General features: G+C 36.3%; 1 pseudogene; it reads right to left on the bottom strand.

The window, feature by feature from the left end:
• Nucleotides 1-11,846: 11,846 nt before the first annotated feature.
• On the bottom strand, nt 11,847-15,639 carry LOC101420963 (spermine synthase-like; annotated as a pseudogene).
• Between the last annotated feature and the right edge of the window lie 5,636 nt (nt 15,640-21,275).

Below are 21,275 nucleotides of genomic sequence, written 5' to 3'. Positions count from 1 at the left end.
GAATATTAACTTCAGTAGCTTGAAAGGAAAAATATTGGGAACTAAAATAAGTTGGACAAATAACATTATATCTTAGTGTGTCTGGGAGAGAATCTAGTCATAAAGTAGGGTCTTTAGTGATTTACGTCCCACTGAGACAATAATATTTCAGTATATTTTGTTTGTTGTTGCACTGTTCTCTGCATCACTCTAATGTTTATTGTATTTTGGTATATATTTAATCTTTATTGCTTTTTCTTTAAATTGTTATATTTATAAGCTTAAGGTCCACAGACTGTACTGTCTATCCTAATTTGTGGCAGTGCCATCAAGTGGCAGCACAATAGCCTTTTCTTCCTATGTTTAAAGGACGTATTGGACAAAGAGCATGCTGGGAACTGCAGCCATTTTGTGAACCTCAGTGGTCACATAAGGTGGACTAAAACTAAATTTCACTCACATTATACCTTTTTCTGCATGCTATACATTTTTTTTAACCCTAACAGATGGTGTTTTTTAGAGAAGTTGATAATCAAAACGAGTTTCATCAATTCAATTTCTTTGTAGAGTGATAGTATAACATCCTGTAGTCAATGAAAACTAGTAATTTTCTTGTGTCTGTGTTCAGTCTTTCCTTTGACTTCTCATCAAATAGATAAAATTACTGTTTTCTACAATTTTACTCTTTAATCAGCTCCCCTGACTACCATGTAGGTTTTCTTAAACAATTCCATAGGAAAATCCCATTTTTAAAGATGTTGAAATTTTTTTTTTATTTCTCTAGTGCCACACAACTGAAGGAAAATATTTTTTATATTAGGTATTTCTAAAATAAGTAATATTTATTTTATAAATATTGATTTACTTCCCTATCCCTTTTTTCCTTCTTAGTAGAACTCATCTCACATGTGGGGAATTAAAATTGGTTTTGCTGTTCTTAATTTTCAGGTCCTAGTTATTTGTGCCAAGTGAATTACAGTTGTTTTTTTTCATGACTTTTTCCATGCTTGCCATTGTGACTGGGCTTCTTTCTTATGAATGATGGAGTCCTGAACTTGAAGCTGAACCCATTTGGCTAAGGTTCTGATCCCCCAACTAGTTCTTGATCTTCAAAAGTACATGTTCTAGAATGAAAGAAGGTCATGCCACTGCCTAGTCATGTTACTTGGGTAAGATATCTTCTAAAAGTGTTTTTACATTCATAAAATATAATTTCTAGAGTCTAGTTTTCTATATTAAGCATTTAATACACTACCTCACATGAACTAAAGCGCAGAATAAATTTCAGATGTTATTTTTATTGTACATTTTTTTTCCTACTAGAAAAGCTGGATGATGTTCTCTCTAGCTATGGTCTTAGCTACAGCCTTGCTTTAATTAGAATAGAATCACTGCTAGGAGATTCCTGCTACTAGTTTGTATCTCTTATAGTCTGGGGAAACTTATCAACAGAAAGTTTATGACATCACTGGGACAAAATGGTTAGGCACTGAGCATGCCTCAGAGGAGATATTTCTGCAGCTTGGTCAGTTCTAGTCATAGCTGGCTGTCCTCAATTTACTTCTCTTTTAGGACTGAGTATATTTCAGAGGTGAGCTCACTTGGGTTATATAAACAAATTCTTCATTTTCTTTCTTCTTTTTAACTTGGTCATCGGGGATTAGAACCAGGGAGAAGTTGATGATATACATACATGGCTTACTCCATTAAATGAAAATTCAAACCAGTTTGACAATAGAACACTGATCTGTACTTCTTAATCTTCAAAGCAGGAATTCAAATGGAAATGAGGCTTTCACAAAGAGATCACTTTTGAACATGGATTTTAAAACTAAACCAAGACTTAATGTGTGATTATCAGCATCAGCCTATCTTATTTCTTTGTGTAGTGATAGTCCTCCTTGCTTTTTGGTGTTTGAAGAGAAATGCTTTATTGACAATTCCTTGAGAGCAGTGTCCATGCCTTATTCACCTCTGTAACCCTCTCAGAGCTTATCACAAAGACTCTTACATAGTAGATGCTTCATAAATATTGGTTGAAAGAAACTACTTCCCACAAACAGGTTTATAATAGAAAGACCACTTTAGGAAATGAAGACCCCACTCGCCCACCGTTTTGATGGTTGGTAGACCAAGTACCAAATATTTTAAAGTTAACTTTTGTCACTAGTATAATTTCAGATTGCTCCCACCAACCACTTTCCCTCCAATTTTACTCAGCACCCAAACTATACATTTCATAAGTTCATCTTGTTTTTATGAAAGTAGGCTATTATTATTTTTGTTGTTTTATCAGATGAGATGTGCAAGCACATAATTCAGAAATCATGGTACTTTTGGGAAAGATAACTATAGCTTTCTACATAACAGCTAATTCTAGCATTTATGATTACTCTACCATGAATTAGGCAATGGGCCATGTTAGGGACTGAATTATATCCCCCACATAAGGCATGTTCAGATCCCAACTCCTGGTCCTGTGAGTGTGAGCCCATTTATAAAGAAGACTTTTGAAGATGTTACTACTGATAGTTAAGGTATGGCCAAACCAAATGGGAATGGGCCTTAATCCAATATGGCTGAAGTCCATGTAAGCAAAGAAAATTGGACACAAAGAAACCACAGGGAGTAGTCAGAAGCTGGAGGTGAACAGAACCCAAAAAAGGACAAAAAAGTTAATTAGCCTCAAAGTTTGCCAGCTAGCTGGAAGAAACCAAGCCTGGGAGGAAGCAAGCTTTCCAGCCTCTGAAAGTATAAACCAATTAATTCCCATTGTTTAAGCCAACCCATTGGATGGTATTTATTTTAGCAGCTAGGAAACTAAAACAGACTGTATACCTTATTCTTCACCCTCATGATTCTTCTCCCCAGATATATCATCTTAGCCTTTCATGGATAAAATTTGATCTAATATGTTGCTCCTCATAATCTAAGAGGAAGAATTGTTTTTCTAAGATATTGCTAATAAAATGTGTATAATCTCTTTTACCTAATTGTCTGAATGAATCTAATATCAATGTATATTCACTTATTCCTTTCTTTATATATTCACTCAATAGCTCGTTCATTACTTTAACACTTAGTGAGTGGCCTTCTAAGTGCTAGGACCTAGGAGAGAGTTTTGGGACCATCCCATAAATTAGAGAAACAGGCAAACAAATGTTCTGAGCATACAAGTGATTTGTGTTTAAGAATCTTTGAGAGCACTGAGGGAGATACATTTTAAAGAGCACATGGAATGGGGGTGATTGCAGTCTGGAGATTTACCAGGTGTAGAATGGAAGAACAATAATTCTATAGAATTGAATTCTGAGAGGATTATTAACTTTTGGGTTTATTTTTCTGATACAAAACAGGGTCTGTACTTTTTAATTTTAATAACTACATTAATTAATTGATTTCTACATAAAGCCTTTAGTAAATATGGAGCAATTGACAGTTTATTTAAAGATAATAGTTATGCTAGAAAAAGAATTATTATTTTTTTTTTAGAAAAAGAATTATTAAAGTAACTTTGGTCACACATTCTGTTAAATATTGAAAACAACTCAGGTTCACTTCTTCTATTTAACCTAAGCACTTTCCCTTGTAGGGACAGAAAACACAGTAAAATGACAAATTGCCACAATTGCTAATGCCAAGCTAGGAGCCTTTTCCCAGTCCTGGGGATTACACACACAGTAATGGTGGTGAACTAAGCCATGATCATTGTTTTCAGATCTAATCATGTATTTCTATTTAATTCATTCCTTCATTCCACGAATATTTACTGAACAAATATTATTACATGCCAGCTATGTTCCAAGTGCTGGAGATTTAGTGGTGAATAGGGCAAAGTACCTACCCTCAAAGAACTTACATTTAAATATGTAAATATGTACGGAAAGGGGGCAGGTAGAGAGTATAATTCATTCAGTGTGAATAATATGTATAATATGATACGGTGCAATATAATAAATAATGTAGTTGAATACTTTAAGGGAGTATTGAAAAAATAAAATAGGGAAAGGGGAAAGAGAATGATATGGATATGCTCAGGGTCCCCAAGACCATTCTCAGATTTAAAGACTTACTAAAAGTAATCAAAGAATTCAGAAAAGTTGTTGTACTCATGGTTTCAGTTTACTACAGTGAAAGAATATAGATTAAAATCAGCAAATGAGGAAACGGACTTTGGCCCAGTGGTTAGGGCGTCCGTCTACCATATGGGAGGTCCGCGGTTCAAACCCCGGGCCTCCTTGACCCGTGTGGAGCTGGCCATGCGCAGTGCTGATGTGCGCAAGGAGTGCCGTGCCACGCAAGGGTGTCCCCCACGTGGGGGAGCCCCATGCGCAAGGAGTGCGCCCGTGAGGAGAGCCGCCCAGCGTGAAAAGAAAGAGCAGCCTGCCCAGGAATGGCACCGCCCACACTTCCCGTGCCGCTGACGACAACAGAAGCGGACAAAGAAACAAGACGCAGCAAATAGACACCAAGAACAGAAAGAACAGACAACCAGGGGAGGGGGGGGAAATTAAATAAATAAATAAATCTTTAAAAAAAAAAAAAAATCAGCAAATGAGACCATGTAATATTTGTCCTTTTGTGTCTGGCCTATTTCACTTAGCATAATGTCTTCAAGATTCATCCATGTTATCATATGTGCCCCAATTTTATTTCTTTTACTGCAGCACAGTGTTACATCATATGTCTATACCACATTTTATTTATCCATTCATTGGTTGAAGGACACTTGGGTTGTTTCCATCTTTTAGCAATTATGACTAGTGTAGCCTATGGACTATAGTTAACAACAATACTATAATATTCTTGTATCAATGCCAAAGATGTACTATGTTAATAATCTGGGGATATGGAGGAAGTATGCCAAGTTTATGCTATGGACTGTGGTTAGTGGTAATAGTCTGATGATATTATCTCATGATCTATAACAAATGTTCCACAATGGTGGGTTGTGTTGGTGGAGGGGTGTTGTATGGGAATTCCACACATGTGCATGATTGTTTTGTAAGTTCACAACTTCTGTAATAAATATATATTATTAAAAAATCACATAGCTAGCAATGGAAGAACTCATAACACTGATATAAAGACAGTGGTCAGCAGAGGTTCTGAGGAGAGGGAGAAGGAAGAATAGGTGTAACATGGGACATTTTGGGGACACTGGAATTGTTCTGCATGACATTGCAATGATGAATTCAGGCCATTATACATTTTGTCAAAATCTATAAAATTGTGCTGGGCAAATGGTAAACTCTAATGTAAACTATAGACCATGGTTAGTAGCAATGCTCCAATATGTGTCCATCAGTTGTAACAAATGTACTACAATAATGAAAGATGTTGCTAATGGGGAAAAGTATGGGAGTAGGAGGGAGTGGGTAATATGGCAATCCCCCTGTATTTTCAATGTAACATTTACCTAATCTAAAGCTTCTTTCAAAATAAAATAAAATAAAAATCACAAAAAAATCAGCAAATGAAAAGATGCATAAGGCAGAGTCCAGGAGAAACAAGACACAAGCATCCTCTCTCAGTGAAGTCTTACAGACAGTACTTAATTTTCCTAGCAACAAAATGTGACAACATGCGCAAAGTATTGCCATCCAGGGGAATTCACTCTAGCCTGTACTGGGGGTCAGTCACATAGGCTTGCATCTGTGTGACTGACTTCAGTTACACAGTGTCTCGCTCCCCAAGAGTCAAACTGATGTAATAATGCAGCCGAAGCCCTAGGGTTACAAAAACAGGTATTCACTGTAAAGCACACAGTTAGCACAAAGCGTTGCCATGGCTCAAAGCCTCATACATACAAACATAGTTATCAGGCAGGATACTGCAAGGCTCAGAGGTCATTTCCCAGGAGCCAAGCCAAGGAGATGGAAATCACAGTCACTTACAGAGATGGCCAAAAGCGGCCCAGCTGGAGTAGGTATACAATCATGGCAGCAAGATCTGCTTTCTGATTTTGCCTGACATGCTGAAAAATGCACCCATGTTAAAGAGCATGAAATATAAAAACAAGGTCTCAGGGGCCGGCTAGGGAAGAGCTGCTGTTCTGAAGGCCCAATTGGCTGCAAGAGAATGAGGCTATGGAATGGGATGTGGAAATATCTTCCAGAAGTGAAGATAAAACTAAAGAACTTTATCCTTTTTTTCCCCTTTGGGTTATCTGGGTGGGGGTTGGGGGTGTTATGTATATGTAATAGGTGTTTTTTTAAAATATATATATATTTTTTATTTTTTAAGAAGCTTTAAATTACATCAGTGTTACATAGAAAATGGAAGGGATTCCCATATGCTCCCTCTTTCCCCTCCCACGCTTTTCCCCATTAACAACATCTTTGGTATATTTGTTAACAATTGATGAACACATACTGAAGCTTTATACTAACCAAGGACTATAATTTACACTAGAGTTTACACTCTGCCCAGCACAATTTTATAGGTTTTGACAAAATGTATAATGGCCTGTACTGTCATTGCAATTTCATGCAGGACAATTCCAATCTCCTACGTAGTTTCTTTTGACAGCTTTCTCTTTACATTAAGAGAAATGTTAACCTAAATAAATCTGTTTTGTTTGTTTAAAAAAAAGTCCTGCAACACTGGGAATATGTAGGATTTGAGCAGCTCACACCTGTGACTTAATCCTTTATTGCCCAGAGGGGAGCTGAAGAGTTTTCCAGTAGTCAAGGTTTTCCACCCAATTTCTCTTTTAAGTGCAAAGCAATTTACATTTGTTGGTTACCAGTTCTTTTGTGTGCTGACCTGATTTGTCTCTTATTTCCAGATGTTAATAAACACAATTGTGTATGTGTGTGTGTGAAATTCTAGTACAAAGTACCAGCATCTCTAGCACCTGATTTCCTGTTTTCCCAGGGTGACACTGACTTATACATAGACTATTAATTTAATGCCTCCAACTTTATGGGATCAATGTTGTTAGTTGCCATGTGTAGACTCTCCCTATATCCTGATCCTAAATATATAATTTTCATTATATATTTTATAATAGCCAACAGTGAAAAATGAAATGCATTCTTTTTCTTTCTTTTTCTTCTTTTTCAAAGTGACACCTGTTAACTTATACCTTGAATTCAAAGTCGTATGTATGTGCTGGAGATGGAAGGGACTGGAAGGATGGAAGGTATAGTAGAGAATTTTACAATTGATTATTTATATACCAGCGACTCTTTTAAAAAAATGTGTCCCTGACAAAAGTAAAGTGCAACTTACTGCATAATATATCATTTGCACATTCTTAGAAAACAAATACACTGACATTATGTCCTCTCTTTTAAGATCATTATGTGCTAAGAATATTTTAAGTATTCCTGAGAACACATTCATTTTCATCTGCCAAAAGTATGCACTGGGGGCTAAGCCTTTTTCTTCTGCCTCTAATGTGTAGTGGGCTTGCACTTAAAGGAAAACCCATAATTACAGAATGAGAGAAAACATGAAAGGCCAGCTCTTTTCACCATTATTGGGACTTATATTGATGAATTTATTCTCCTGGAGTTGGAAGACAAGTGCCAACTCCATAAAGAGTTAGCTAATTTAATAAAGATCACATAAAATAATTTTACTTCATTTAGACTAAACTATTAAACAGTTTTCTAAATATGTGACTTTCAATATGTTGCCACTTCAGGTACAGCAGTCAGATTTATTTCACAAAGGTTTTTGTTGGAATTTATAATCTGCCACAGCCTTTTTAACCTACTTACAGGTTTTAGCACCATTTCATGGATTAATCAGTTTATGTAAGGCCTATTCATGTATTTGACACTCTACACATTTATTCTCTAAAGTTTTCACTAGTCTATTCTCCACAATGTTTGTTCTTGACAGTTTTCCTTCCGAGTCAAATCCTCAATTCTGCTCCAAGTCTCCTCATTCTCAGCTGATTACAACACTCCTACTTATGAAATCAAGTCTACTTCCCTGCTCTCCTCAACTTCTTCTCCTAAACGTCCTACTGTGTTTGTGTATGTTCTTTCTGCTCTAAGTGGCCTCTTGCACTTACCTACATTTGGACCATACTGGATTATTTTCCACACAGTCTTTGTTATCTTTAATCTCTCCCTCTCCACCAGACCCTTCCTCTCAGCCCACCAACCCTCTCAGATAGCCTTATACTCTAAAGCCTGCCTCCCCATCCAGTTCCACTGCATCCTTTCAACTCAGCCTTCATTAGTTCTCACCTGGGCTAGGGCAGTGGCTGCCTGGTTAGTTCCCCTGCCGCAGGTCTTTCACCTTTCTAATCTAGCCATCACACTGCTCACTGATTAATCTTTCTAATTTTCTCATGTCGTTTTATTCTCAAGAAAATTTTAATGCACCCCCCCCCCCATTGCTTATTAATAAATGGCCAAGCCTCTTCCATGACCTGGTTTTCTGCCATCTTTACCAGCTTTTTCCCCTTTTACTCACTGTTATATTCTCCACCTTTGGTCCAGAAATTTGTTCTCTGTATATGCAATGTGCTTCCCAATCTTCTCATCGTGACTTACACCACCCCTCAGATTGGATTGCTCTCCCGGTTTTAAGTTTGTCTTCTTTCCCCTGTCCCCCACCATCTTAATCCTACACTAAGGTCTAGTTCAAATTTAACCTCTTCCCAGAAGCTCTCCCTGCCTAGAAATGTTCTCTCTTCCAAACTACTAAAGCAGTTTGTATGCCTCTTACAGTACTTATTCTATGTTTTATTGTATTATTATGTGTTGTTTTTTTTTGGTCTCATACTAGAGTACAAGCTCTTTAGGGTAGAGTTCATTGTTACTTCTTTGTTGTGTCTTCTACAGTACCTATATTTATCACAATATCTGAAAAATGCTCATGATGTGTTTATTGAATGAATGAAGAGATAAATGATAATTATCTCCAGAAAAAAAAGAATTACTGATGGAAGTATAGCTCATAGCCTAACTTAGTATCTATGTGTGAATACCTTAAAATAATTACCTCAGCACATCTTTTTGTCTAGATATTTTGTAATTGCTCTTATCATGTAAAGCGTATTAAAGTAATTGGATACAATGTGTTTACGAGCTGTTAGGTAAATTACTGGCCCAGGTTGAAGTTTGTTTCCAACTATATTAGTAATACTGATTGTAATGACCTCTGTATGTAGTAGGAGAAGTCATTAGGGTATTTATCAGAAAAAGAAATCAGATAGAAAAGCCATCACATCTTTCTCCCTCTCCTCACCCTTATCTAAAAACAGAAAATATTTAGTATCTTCAAAACCTTTACTGTTCTAAGATTTTTAAAGAAAACCCCAAAACTTAAAATACGAACACGTTATCTGCCTTTCACATATTCTGACCTATAAAATTGCATGCTTGAAAGTTATTTTGAAACTTGGAAATAGAAATGGGAGCATCAAAATGCAATATTGTCAACACATTCAAAATTTTGTAGGTTTGAGCTTTCAGAAAGGGACTTATTATATTCATTCCTCCTGCTGAAACTCCCATTTATATGGCATTGCCTTCCCCAAGAATCCCCAATAAGTTTCACCCGTTTTCTCTCCACTGAAACAGAGTGGTACCCCTAGGCTGGATAGCAGCTCCCATTTAATAGTGCATAACAACAGAACCGGGGCTGTCAAGCTCTGACAGCTTGAATGAGGGAAGATTTCAAACAATTATGAGTGGGATTTTAAATGCCTCACCTGAAATACATTGCTGAGTCCTTATCACAAAAGGGAGATACTTTGGAAACTGCCTAAGAATTCATCCAAGAGGAATTTAAGAGAAACTTGGCAGGTGCTCATGACACAACAGTTGAGAATAAGAAATGAAGCTGTGCACTGAAGGGATTTAGAGAGGATGAACATAATCATTGATGTAAGAATGAGGCCAGGACCCAGGAGATGCAATCCCTGCCCTTTGTTGCAAGACCTCAGGGACTGCAAGTGTCTAAACCCTTTGTTGTTGTTTTGTGTTTTGTCTCAAGCCAACTAGTGTTATTCTTATTAGCTGAAAAGCAGGCATTGTCTAATCTAGAAAAGCCCCTTCAAGACCAGACAGAAAGGGACATTACTGCTATTAATACACTATTCTTTGAACATATTCATTCATCCTTAATGGACACTGATTAAAATATCTGTGATCGGTACTAGTAGTTCTGTTTTGTTTATCAGCATTTTTAAGTGAATACGTGAGCAAATACAAATCCTATTATAGTTAAGGTTGAAGGTGAGATGGGTTGTTGACAAACCTTTCCCTCTCTTCTTTCCAAACATGAGTGTGTTCTGATGACTTGCCAGCTTTACTCCTATAGCAGCTTGCAATTTTTTTGGCATATTGCCTAATGAGTTATTTAGACTATTTTGATTTGCTAGTCTCTTTAAGCACACTTTTGTAAACAACTATATTTTTTCCCACCTTTATAACTAATTATTTTAAAGCCTTTGGAAATAAGGAGTTTAACAGGTGACCTAAATGCAAGTTCAAGCCATAATCTAACTATTTGCTTACATTTGTCTTTTCAAGTTCCTGAAAGGCCAAGGGAAAGAAGAATGGCTTTTTAATAGCTATTGACCAACAATCCCTTTGTCAAAAACCCTTCAGGCCTGATCTGTTTTAGATCCAAAATTTTTAGATTTTAGAAACTGAATACAGTGCATATATTAATTATTATGCTAACACCTTCAGACCCAGTAATCATTATAGTGAAATGTATGCATATTCACTTCAAGTCAGTCTGCTTTGCCATGAAATGAAATATAAAACACTTCTGGTTTTTAGAGATTTTCAAGCTTACGAATTGCAAATACGGCATTAAATACAGCCATTGACTTTCTCACTTTTTAAAACAGAAAAATATAAGCAACAACAACTACAACAAAAACCTAGAACATTCTTTTTCATTCATGAGGAACTTGAACCTCAGTGAAATTAAATAATGTCTCCAGCTAACCAAATGATGTTGCTAGGATTCTAACTCAGTTCTCACATAGTCCAGTGCCCCTTCTATTCTATTGCATTGCCTTTCTTTATAATATATAGTCACTTAGTTTATTTCCACTTTTGTCCTGATCCCTACTGTTTTAATATCCTTGGGTCCATTGAAATCCTAATTCTTCTTCTTATGCAGAGCTGATCCTGATATAATATTAAAAATGTTAAGGTATTTGATCCCCAAAAGGACATGTAATCGTCTACAAGGTGAGAAAGTTCAAGCTCCACATCCTGTTAATAACTTGAATTTGGTAGGAAACTTCCTTTTCTTTCAAAAAGAAAATAGAAAAAGAAAAGGAAAAAAAGTATTATTTTCTATTTGCCTTTTTTTGGCTATACTGAGTAAGATCAGGTTAAAAAATGCTATTATTTTAAAATTACATGAAGATCTTTTTTGATGTTGGGTTGCATCACTATGTTTTTTTTTCTCTTGTAACTTTAATGAAAGTGATGCTATTCATTTTTAAACTCTCTTATAAGCACCACATTTTAATATCTAAGTTAATTTTTTGACAAGAAATACCTATCAAGAACTTCCCTGAGGAACAAAAGCATGATTTTTCATTTTTCCTAACACCCAAATTGAAAGTTTACTGAAACCAAAACAAAAAAAGCCCACACAGAAATGAAAAGTAACAAAAATCCCCTTCTAGCGGTTCAGTGCATTCAGCAGCCTTCACTGGGCTACCTAATCATCCTTTAGCTGATATTAAAAAAAAAAAAAAAACCTTAGCTGATTAAAATATACATTTTCCATTTGCTTTTTTAAAAATTAAGTACAAATTTAAAAAATTAAATGAATGCACAATCAATTGCCTGACTTGTTCTGGTGTCATCTACAGTATGTGAAGGTCGAGATGACTATATGCAGAACATATGAACAGATGATATTAATCTTCAAGGTTTAGTCATCCTCCAAACAGTATAAAATACCCACAAATCCAAGTAGGAAGGGATGCAGGCAATCTCCTTTGAACGTTCCATGAGCCAATACAGGGGAGAACTAATGAAAGTTGAGCTTAAGTGTTGCAGTGGGACTGGACAGTGAGGCAGGTTTTAGAGTATGAGGTGATCTGAGCCAGAGCTCTTCTTCATTGAGTGACAGGGCTTCCGTCAAATTGACACTGCTCCCCTGTGTAAAATGTTTCCCATCCTGTTTCAATACTTTCATTGAAAGGTCAAGAATCAGTTTGAGGGAAGCGGATGTGGCTCAACTGATAGAGTGTCCGCCTACCATATGGAGGGTTCAGGGTTCTATATCCAGGGCCTCCTGACCCGTGTGGAGCTGGCCCATGCACAGTGCTGCTGTGCGTAAGGAGGGCCGTGCCACTCAGGGGTGTCCTCCGTGTAGGGGTGCCCTAAGCACAAGGATTGCACCCCGTAAGGAGATCCACCCCATGTGAAAAGAGTGCAGCCTGCCCAGGAGTGGAGCCGCACACACGGAGAGCTGATGCAGCAAGATGATGCAAGAAAAAGGAGATGCAGTTTCCTGTACCACCTGATAATGCAAGCGGACACAGAACACACAGCGAATGGCCCCAGAGAGCAGATAATGGGAGGGAAGGGGAGAGAAATAAATAAAATAAACTTAAAAAAAAAAGAATCAGTCTGAGAATCTCCCATGTGGAATCTTCTGGAGATGTGGAGTTTAGAACAGCTGTCAAATCATTAATCACATAATCAAACTTCTCCCCTTCTTTGGCATATTTCTTCAGTATTGGAATACGGTCTTCTGTTAGAACCTGATAACGTTCTTCTTTAAGATTGTCTAAGACATCACCACAAGTTTTTCGCATATATTCCTTATACCCATCATTCACCATTTGGTCAGTCTCTACCACAGTGACACTATTTGGTTTCAGTTTGACTCTTTCACATAAGATGCCCTCATCCCCACATCCCAGAACCAGTACACCTTTGCCAGTGTAATCTTGCCCCCTGACCACGATGACCCTGGTATAAGCCGCGTCACTCTCTGCCACATTAACATCCCCACTGAGGATGAGAGTATTTCCAAATTGCTTTGAGTGTAGAATTTTAATGTCCTGATAAGGTGAGTCTTTATCATACACCACTTCATCTGTGTCGTACTCAACCAGGCACTCATCAACAGTGCGCCAGTATTTGTCAATGGCCCCTCCTCCGACTATGGGTGGTAATCATTTCACATCCCAGTACTGTCCTGACTGAATTATTTCATTCTTTCTTATACTTTATTCAAAACTGTCAATGTCCTCTTTGCATTGTGTCTCACTGTCATATCGCTGAAGGTCCAGCCATAGCAATCCGTGTGGGTACATCCTCCAACTGGCCAGCTTTGGCGCCTACCGCGAAGTCCAGGGTGCTGTGCCAGGCTGCTGCGCCATGCTGCTGCCACGGTGCGTCCAGGTCCCACACCGGGCCTGCGAGAGGCTGCTGCGGGGAAGTGGGGACCCCCTGCCCCGGCGTGTCAGGCTGCAGCCGGCGGGGAGTGCCGCTGATGTGTTTCTTAGAAATAGAAAGAAACTCTTTCACATATTCCTTTTTCATTGCTGTCACCTAACAAGTTTTGAATTGATTAGGGTTAAAATGGCCCTGATGAAATTTAGGCCTTCCTCTGATTGCATGAGCAGTGGCACCCAAACAAAAGTTCTTCTAAGAGTGTTGTGGGGTGTGGGGTATATGGGAACCTCTTCTATTTTTTATTGTAACATTTTGTGTGATTTATGTATCTTTTAAAAAAAGATTAAAAAATTAAATGTTGATTTTTACAAACTCTCACGGCAATCTGTTGACAATTTGGCTGGCAGGAGATTGTCTTGTAGATCTAATTTGAGTCCTTGCTGCAGTTTAAACTGATTCTTCAGTTTAGTAAGTTATCCTCATTCCCAAAGGTCAACACATTTTGCAATAACAAGGGCTGAAGTTTTGATAACTTCATGATGATATGCGTTAGATTATCAGTTTGATTAAAAGCAAACAGCACATGTTCAAGCTTCCAAATGCTACTTTCACCTTAATTTCTGCCTTGCCACAATAAACTCTATTTTAATACATGAAAACTACACATAGAACTCTATGCACAAGTACACCTAACCCTGTCCTTAATGGGCAAAATCTACTTCAGAGATTGCAGGCAATATAACCTTTCAGGAACAGAAGAAAAAATCCTCTGAAACTCATAATTTCTTATACTTAAAATCTTATCAGCTAGTATAGACTATATTTTTGCAACTATCTTAATTTAAAAAGATAATATTGCTAAGAATCTTTGGATGTTGAAAATGAATTATGGAAAACAAATATCAAGGTAGTTGTTTTTTTTTAATTTAGACAACATTTTCAAATGACAAATTACAAAGTGGTACAACATTTTGTTCAAAAACCACACAGAAGCACTTTTTAAATTTAGAGATTCCGAACTGTTGTTTCTTGGTAAAAACTACCTCGTAGTAAAAATTACATCAAAGAAAAAAGATAGTCATCATTTTACAATGGATCTGGAAACTCTACATCAAAAGGAAATTGTTTATTTGCAATTAAAATCTTTAGACACATCAGATAGATGCAACATAGCCTTTCATAAGGTTAGCAACACCATCAATTCAATTAATACTCTCATAAAGACTTTTTACTGTAAAAAAAGACTTTACTATAAAAAGATGTTTTACTATTTTTAAAGTGGCCACATTCTACTTCAGTTCCATTTGCTTCTGTAAATATAGTTGAGAAAGTGCAATTGTACTCTGTTTATCAATGTTTCCTTTTATTGCTCTGTATATCTGTTTGCTTAATGGCATAGCAAACTCTGCTCTTTCCTAGATTTAGGTATATATATTCAGACCAGTTGTGTAATTGTATATATTATTCCGTAATCGTTCAATGCCTGTTGGTGATATTAAAATAAAAATTACTCACCTTCCCCCCTTTTTTTTCCATGTGGCTTTCTCAGGGTTCATATTCTCCTCTTAAATTGTCTTCAATCACTCTCTAGGAAGGTTTTCTTTCTAATAAGTTATGAAATACCTTGAATTTATGAAAAATAAATGCAGACTTAGAAGTGCAGTAAATAAATGCCTTGGAATATGTTTTAGGGCTTTTCTTTTATAATACATAAAGTGCTAGTTTCATGTTTCCACCTGTTCTAACAGTGCTTTTTAATTTACAAGGAACCTTTACCAAAGTGCTTTATTTAAATTTGGGGATGGAGAGAATTTGGAGAGAGTCCAGAGAGAGTAATAAAAATCAGTAAGACTATATGCAAATACATTTTGGGGAAATGGTAATGTAGCCAAGATTTTAGTCAACCTGCCAAAAATTGCATTTTACAAAATGCAGTGGTGTTACTCATGCCTTTTTCATACCATGAATGCTAATGAGTAATTCTCAGTAGTTGCAGAGATGACTGGTTTAAAGAAGTAGCTTCTGGGGCTTGTGCATGTGTCACAGGTTTAATGTAGACATGGTTTAAGACTTTTCTTTTAAAATTGAGCTTCGTGAGTATATAATTCTTACTAATCTATGTTATGGAAATATACCTAAAGGGCAGGAAAAATGTTGGAAAAGATGTTCTCAGTCCAAGACTCTGGTTGTAGAAATTTTTTCTTTAACTGACCCATTTTAGTTTTGCTAAAAGAATACCTGGAGGGAAGGTAAGTCTTCCTTCTAACAGTGTTGACTTAATATAAAGCTCATTTTCTGATTTTACCATTTTGGCTTTTTTCAAGTCCAAAACTTTCCTGTAATGGGTAGAAGGAAGATTCAGGCAGCTTGTCCATGCAACCTTTCAGAAAAGAAAGAATATGGAGTTTGCTATGCAACTGACTTATTTAGAAATCATACCACTGCCATAGATTAGCTCTGCAATTTGTGCTAGTTGTGTACATGAGGTTAATAATTGGTACCTAGTTTTCAGGATTCTTGCAATAATTTTAAAAAGTTAAAAATAATTTTTAGAGCACCTGATCATAATAGGTACCCAATCAGTATAGGCCCTTTTCCAAAAAACAATTCTTACTTGTGAGACAGTCTGATTTAATTAGCAAGTTGAAATCCACTTATACACTTAGAGGAAATGAGAATTAATATAAATATATTAAAGTCATAAAGTAGAGAAATTGAGTGGAGTCATTTTGATATCCAGAAAGCAGACACACTTGCAGTTTTTCAAATACCAGTTTATCAAATTAAAAGGGAACTCTTCTCTTACTGATTGCATCTGCCTGTCTACATACTTAGTTAACCATATTTAATTAAAACTTTTGAACTTGTTTCTTAGAAATGCATTCCTAAAACTAAAAGGTATACTGATACTAGAGTGGGTAAAAAAGCCTTCAGTGTATGGGCGTAATGGATAGTTACTGCCCAAAGTACAGAAGTAGAAAGATCTGTTCATGTGAGAGGTTATATAAGTTAGGTATAACTAGTTTCATATTTAGAGTTGCCAGATAAAATACAGGATGTCCAGGAAAATTTGAATTTCAGATTAAAAAAAAAATGAATATTTTTAAAAAATACAAGCATGTCCCAAAAATTGCATGGGGCATAACTATACTAAAATAGTATTTGTTGTTTATCTGAAATCCAAATTTAATCAGATGTCCTGAACTTTTATCTGCAATACCTGGCAAGACCTTCATTTTCTAAACATTTATACATTTTATGGTCATTATGAATTATCTACCATAAAACCATCCTTTTTAGGTATAATTGATCTCGGGCCTTTAAAACGTATCATTTTTAAATTATTTCTTAAAACATTTTCTCTTTCTATAGAGAAAGGATGTTGAAGATTAAATTCCAGAAGAACCCTGAAGCTAAATAGTCTATAAGGAATAACTTTTAGAAACTGCATAATGAATATCAGGCTGCATTCACATTGCTCTGTTTTAATAAGTAAGAGCCACAGATCTCTAAAAGCAGGAGATAGCTGATATCATCAAATTCTGCTATATGACATGACAAAGGAGGGAGAAGGAACAATCAATTCAGAAGTTATGAAAGACTCTCCCTTGCTAGGCTGCACATACGGTGTGGGAAGGCTCCTGACTATGCAGCAGTATAATGAAGCTACAAGTAGGAGAGATTATGCTTTCAGTTTTATTCATATTATGCACAAGAATTTTGAATTAGGTTTTGGTGGGTAAGCACCTTAAATCACCCATAAAACATTAGCTTTATTGTTCACTATTAATGTTAACAGAAGAACCAGCAAAGAATTTGAGGAATAAAATGAATACACAGAAAACTTGTTCATACACGTGCCTTATGTTTTTTAACAGTTAGTAGCAGTAAATCACCAACTTTTTAGAGCTGGAACTGCTGGCTAACACTTAGTTCCAGAGTGAAAATGAGAGAGAAAGAGAAAGTTCCCCCTGGATTGAAATAGAAAATAATGTTGAGGCAAATAGAACTCCATATACTTCTGACAGTTCAAATGATACATAAGTACACAGGCTGACAAGGGCTGGTTTGTCCCTGCAGTTCACTTCGCTCAACTCTGCATGGTTCTGTAGGACAATGAAATTCAATGCACTTAGAATTTCCAAAAAAAAAAAAAAAAAGGAAAAGAAAGAAAGAAAGAAAAAGAAAAAAGTGAGCTCAGATTCTTTTAAAAGCATTTCTATGAGAAAACGGATCATTTACATGCCAAAAGCACTTTTAATGTGACATATTTAGCACATGTATTATTTAGAGGGAAAGCTGCTTGAACTTAGCGAATTTTAAAGTCTATAAAATGGCACCCCACTGAGCAGAAAGGTAGCTGTTCTCTGTTATGTGATTATTTTGAATAATAGACTTGTACATAACTTTTTACGAAATTAAAGGTATGACATTTACTTTCGTTTAGTCCCATAAATTGCACTTTAGAACATAAAGAATGGGCTGATGTATGAATTTGTTGTTCCTCCAAGTAATTTAACTGATTTTTAAAGAACAGTTTTGTGTTTCATCTATTGAGTAACACATCAAACAGTTATCTTAGTAGATAGATTTAATGAGACTCCTGTATCACTTAACTCTTCTGAGAAATGTTCAGAGACCTTTACAGTGAGAAAAGTGGACATTCCAGGTTTGGTTTGTTTTCTGCTTCCCCTGGGGCCCAAACCCAAGAGAGCCAGCTCAGCTGGGTGGTGGTGGTTGTACTGGAGGAGAGCGACTCCACATAGCCCATTGCACATACCTGGTGGTGGGCTCATGTCTGACTCCAGTTCTTACAGAGGAGAAAATTGGGATTGCAAATAAAATGAGATTTTGGACATATTCTCCTACCAAATATTTGACTTCCCAAGAAAGCCCTCTCATCAGAGCTTTGCTTATAGGAGGCACTTACAAATTATTTGGTTCTTTTAATGTAATTGGGGGGAAAAGTAGTTAAATCTTCAGAAGTAAACACTGGTCTGTTGAAGAAAAGCTGAGTTCTCGACCCGTCCTCATTTGTGATAATTTTGCTTCAAGTGATGCCCTATTGATGAATTATGCTAAACACACACACACTGGGATGAATCTCTATGACACAACTAGCCAGAAATATACCCAGCCTTTCTAGAAGTGATTCTCAAGACAGAAACCTGGGGAATGGCTTATCATACAGATGAATTCGGCACTATACATGCATTTACCAGGCAGGGGCCAGCATACATCAAATCTTTTCTAGTTTAAAGAAGTAACTGTCTTGCTAGCTGGTTATTAGAGTGAGGGTGTTGCATTGGTACACGAGGCTGTTTTGAGATTTCCATTTTTAAATCTCTTCTTCCCTCCCCACCTCCATCCTTTCCAGAGATTTCAATGATAGTGTTTAAATTTGCTTCAGGCTTGAAACTTGGCATTTGGGAAATCAGCTCAGCAACTCTTGAGGAATTTATCTGGGTTTCCAGAAAGACTCTTTGATACCCTTTTAAGATAGAGACACTTGATTGAAAAACATAGTGCTGTGGTTGAGTCAGATTTGCTGTGTGTCCATATTATTCTAAAAAAGAGCATTTTTTTTTTTTTTTCTTAAAGGACATTTTGCATCGACTAATACACTGCCTGGTGTTTTTCTTTTCTTTTGATTTTCTGAATTAAAATAGCCAAGATTTTGGATGTTTAGAAAATTAGCCCTAGTAATCCACAATATTTTTACTATTTGTGTGCCCACGTCTATATCGCTGTTGTAACAGGCTTTGTTCAGAGACAGATGGAACTGAAAGTGGTGCAAAAGGTACAATTATGGTCATTTAAGCCAATAACATAATTGTGTATATAGTGTGTATATTTATCAGATATGTGCAGTCATTTTGAACTCTTTATGTATTATCATTGGCACTTTGTAGCTTTCTTGAAACAATTTTCAACATCATCTAAGGAAAAATCACTGAGAAGGTTAAATGCTAAAAATATACTTTTAAAATTACATTGAGGTTATGGCTTACAGCCAGGGAAAAATCAAAGAAATTTTCTCTTACCATCCTTCCCTATTTCACTGAGATTAAGAAACATCAGAGATTTAAATAATTCTTATTATTGTCAGCAGTCTTTTGTACTTATTTTGAGTACCATGGAATATGGTTCAAGAAGATGCTTACCCAGAAGGACTCACATGCAAATGGCTTCAAACTCTGTTCAGAATCTAGGTTTATTTCCTTACTTGTGTGTGACATTAAATTTCCATTCTCAGAACAAACACCACACCATCTGGGATTATGATGACTTTTCATTTTTAAACCAAAAATTTAGCATGGTTTGAAGTCTAGTTTATTTCACACCTTTCTGGGGCTCTCTTTAATGTAAGCAGGTAGGATTCCTAATCTTCCCATCCTGCTGCAACCCAACAGTTACTAATATTCACATGTATGTGTTGGTGAAAAGGAAGGTTGCTTTTAGCAAGCATGAGGCAAGGTTTTAATTTGTAGCTGATAATTTGCTACTGGAAGCTTACACTGATTAGTCTTCTTACTGCACCAACAGTTTCTGAGGTGGTGTGAATTACCTGCTGTGTATGTTTTTACCACTCACTCAGGGATGAAAATGAATTACAACCTAGCCCTCAATTAAAGCTTGAAATAAGAAAACCTCAAACTTCTTTTATGTCCTCACTTCTAAAGAACAGAATTAGTTGCTTCTGATATCATTGGAATTGTAATTCACACTCTTGGAAATCCTGCAATGGATCTTTCAGCCCCACTCAAACAAGCACATCTCAGCTGTTACCCAATTACAGTGCCTTTGCTCCAAGTCAAATCATCATCCAACAGCTGAGAATTGAAACAAACTCCATTTGTGAAAGTGAACCATGGATTTATCAATAATGCAGAATGTTTTTAAGTGTTAATTCTCCTCATCCCACAGAAATTAATGTTATTTTTGCTTCTGTTAGTTGGGAATTCTAGGAAACTGAGTCGTGAACTTTGATTTAATTTCTATTAATGCACTATTTAATCTGTTCATTTTTAACAGTGCTGGAAAGAAATACATTAAGAAAGACTTTGAAGAAATACTTTTGATCATTGTTGTCAGCTCTTTTAAGAAAATGCCCATCACTTCTAACCAGTTGGTTACAAGTCTACAAAAGCTTGTATTGTGTTTGTTGGGTCATCTTGACACCTCAAAAGGGAACACATAGGCAGTCAAATAGTCTATGCATTTATTCATTGAGTCATGTCCTTATTAGGCACCTATTGTGTATTTCACTTGCTCATGCCACAAGAAATAGAGAGCTCATGAGTCCTAAAGTACTTTCATTCTATATGGGAAGGAGAACTCCGTTCATTCTATTTATTTTCAGAGAGAAATTGTCTTGTGAAGGTGTTGTGTTTATGCAGGTCATATATCTTGAATTTGCTTTTCTTCTAAAAATCTCTTATTTTCCTCTGGGAAAAAAATCAGGATACTTGAGACTTTTCTCAGCTATCTCCATCATAGAAAGTGGCAAGATGAAGGAAAAGCAAACAGGATTGAAGTTGCAGCAGGGTCTTATGCTATGATTAGGAGAGGCTGATTCTAATTGAGAGCACCTCTTCTCATTCAAGTTTTAAAAAGTTTTTTTTCTTGACTGAGGAAGTAGAACACTCTATTTGAATTGTGAGAGAGGGCTACTCAGCTAAGAGTGGATTATAATCAGGGCTGTGTAGGTCAGAGAAAAATTAACAGAGAAGATGCAGCCTGGTGCTTCCAAACAGATTAGAAACTTGATGTAGAGGTCTTGTTTTTGTTTTTGTTTGTTTATTTCATTTCTTTTGGGTCTTCCCTAACACCTAGTTCACAACTGGATTCACAACTGGTATAAATTCCATTTTTTTGCTTAACAACCCATGTTCAAAAGTGATCGTTCTAGTTGATAAAACCAAAAGGAGAGTCAGTTATACA

This window comes from Dasypus novemcinctus, chromosome 3, assembly GCF_030445035.2.
Source record: "Dasypus novemcinctus isolate mDasNov1 chromosome 3, mDasNov1.1.hap2, whole genome shotgun sequence".
NCBI lineage: Eukaryota > Metazoa > Chordata > Mammalia > Cingulata > Dasypodidae > Dasypus > Dasypus novemcinctus.
Note: the sequence above shows the minus strand (reverse complement) of the source record. Positions and strands in the feature narration are given on the sequence as shown.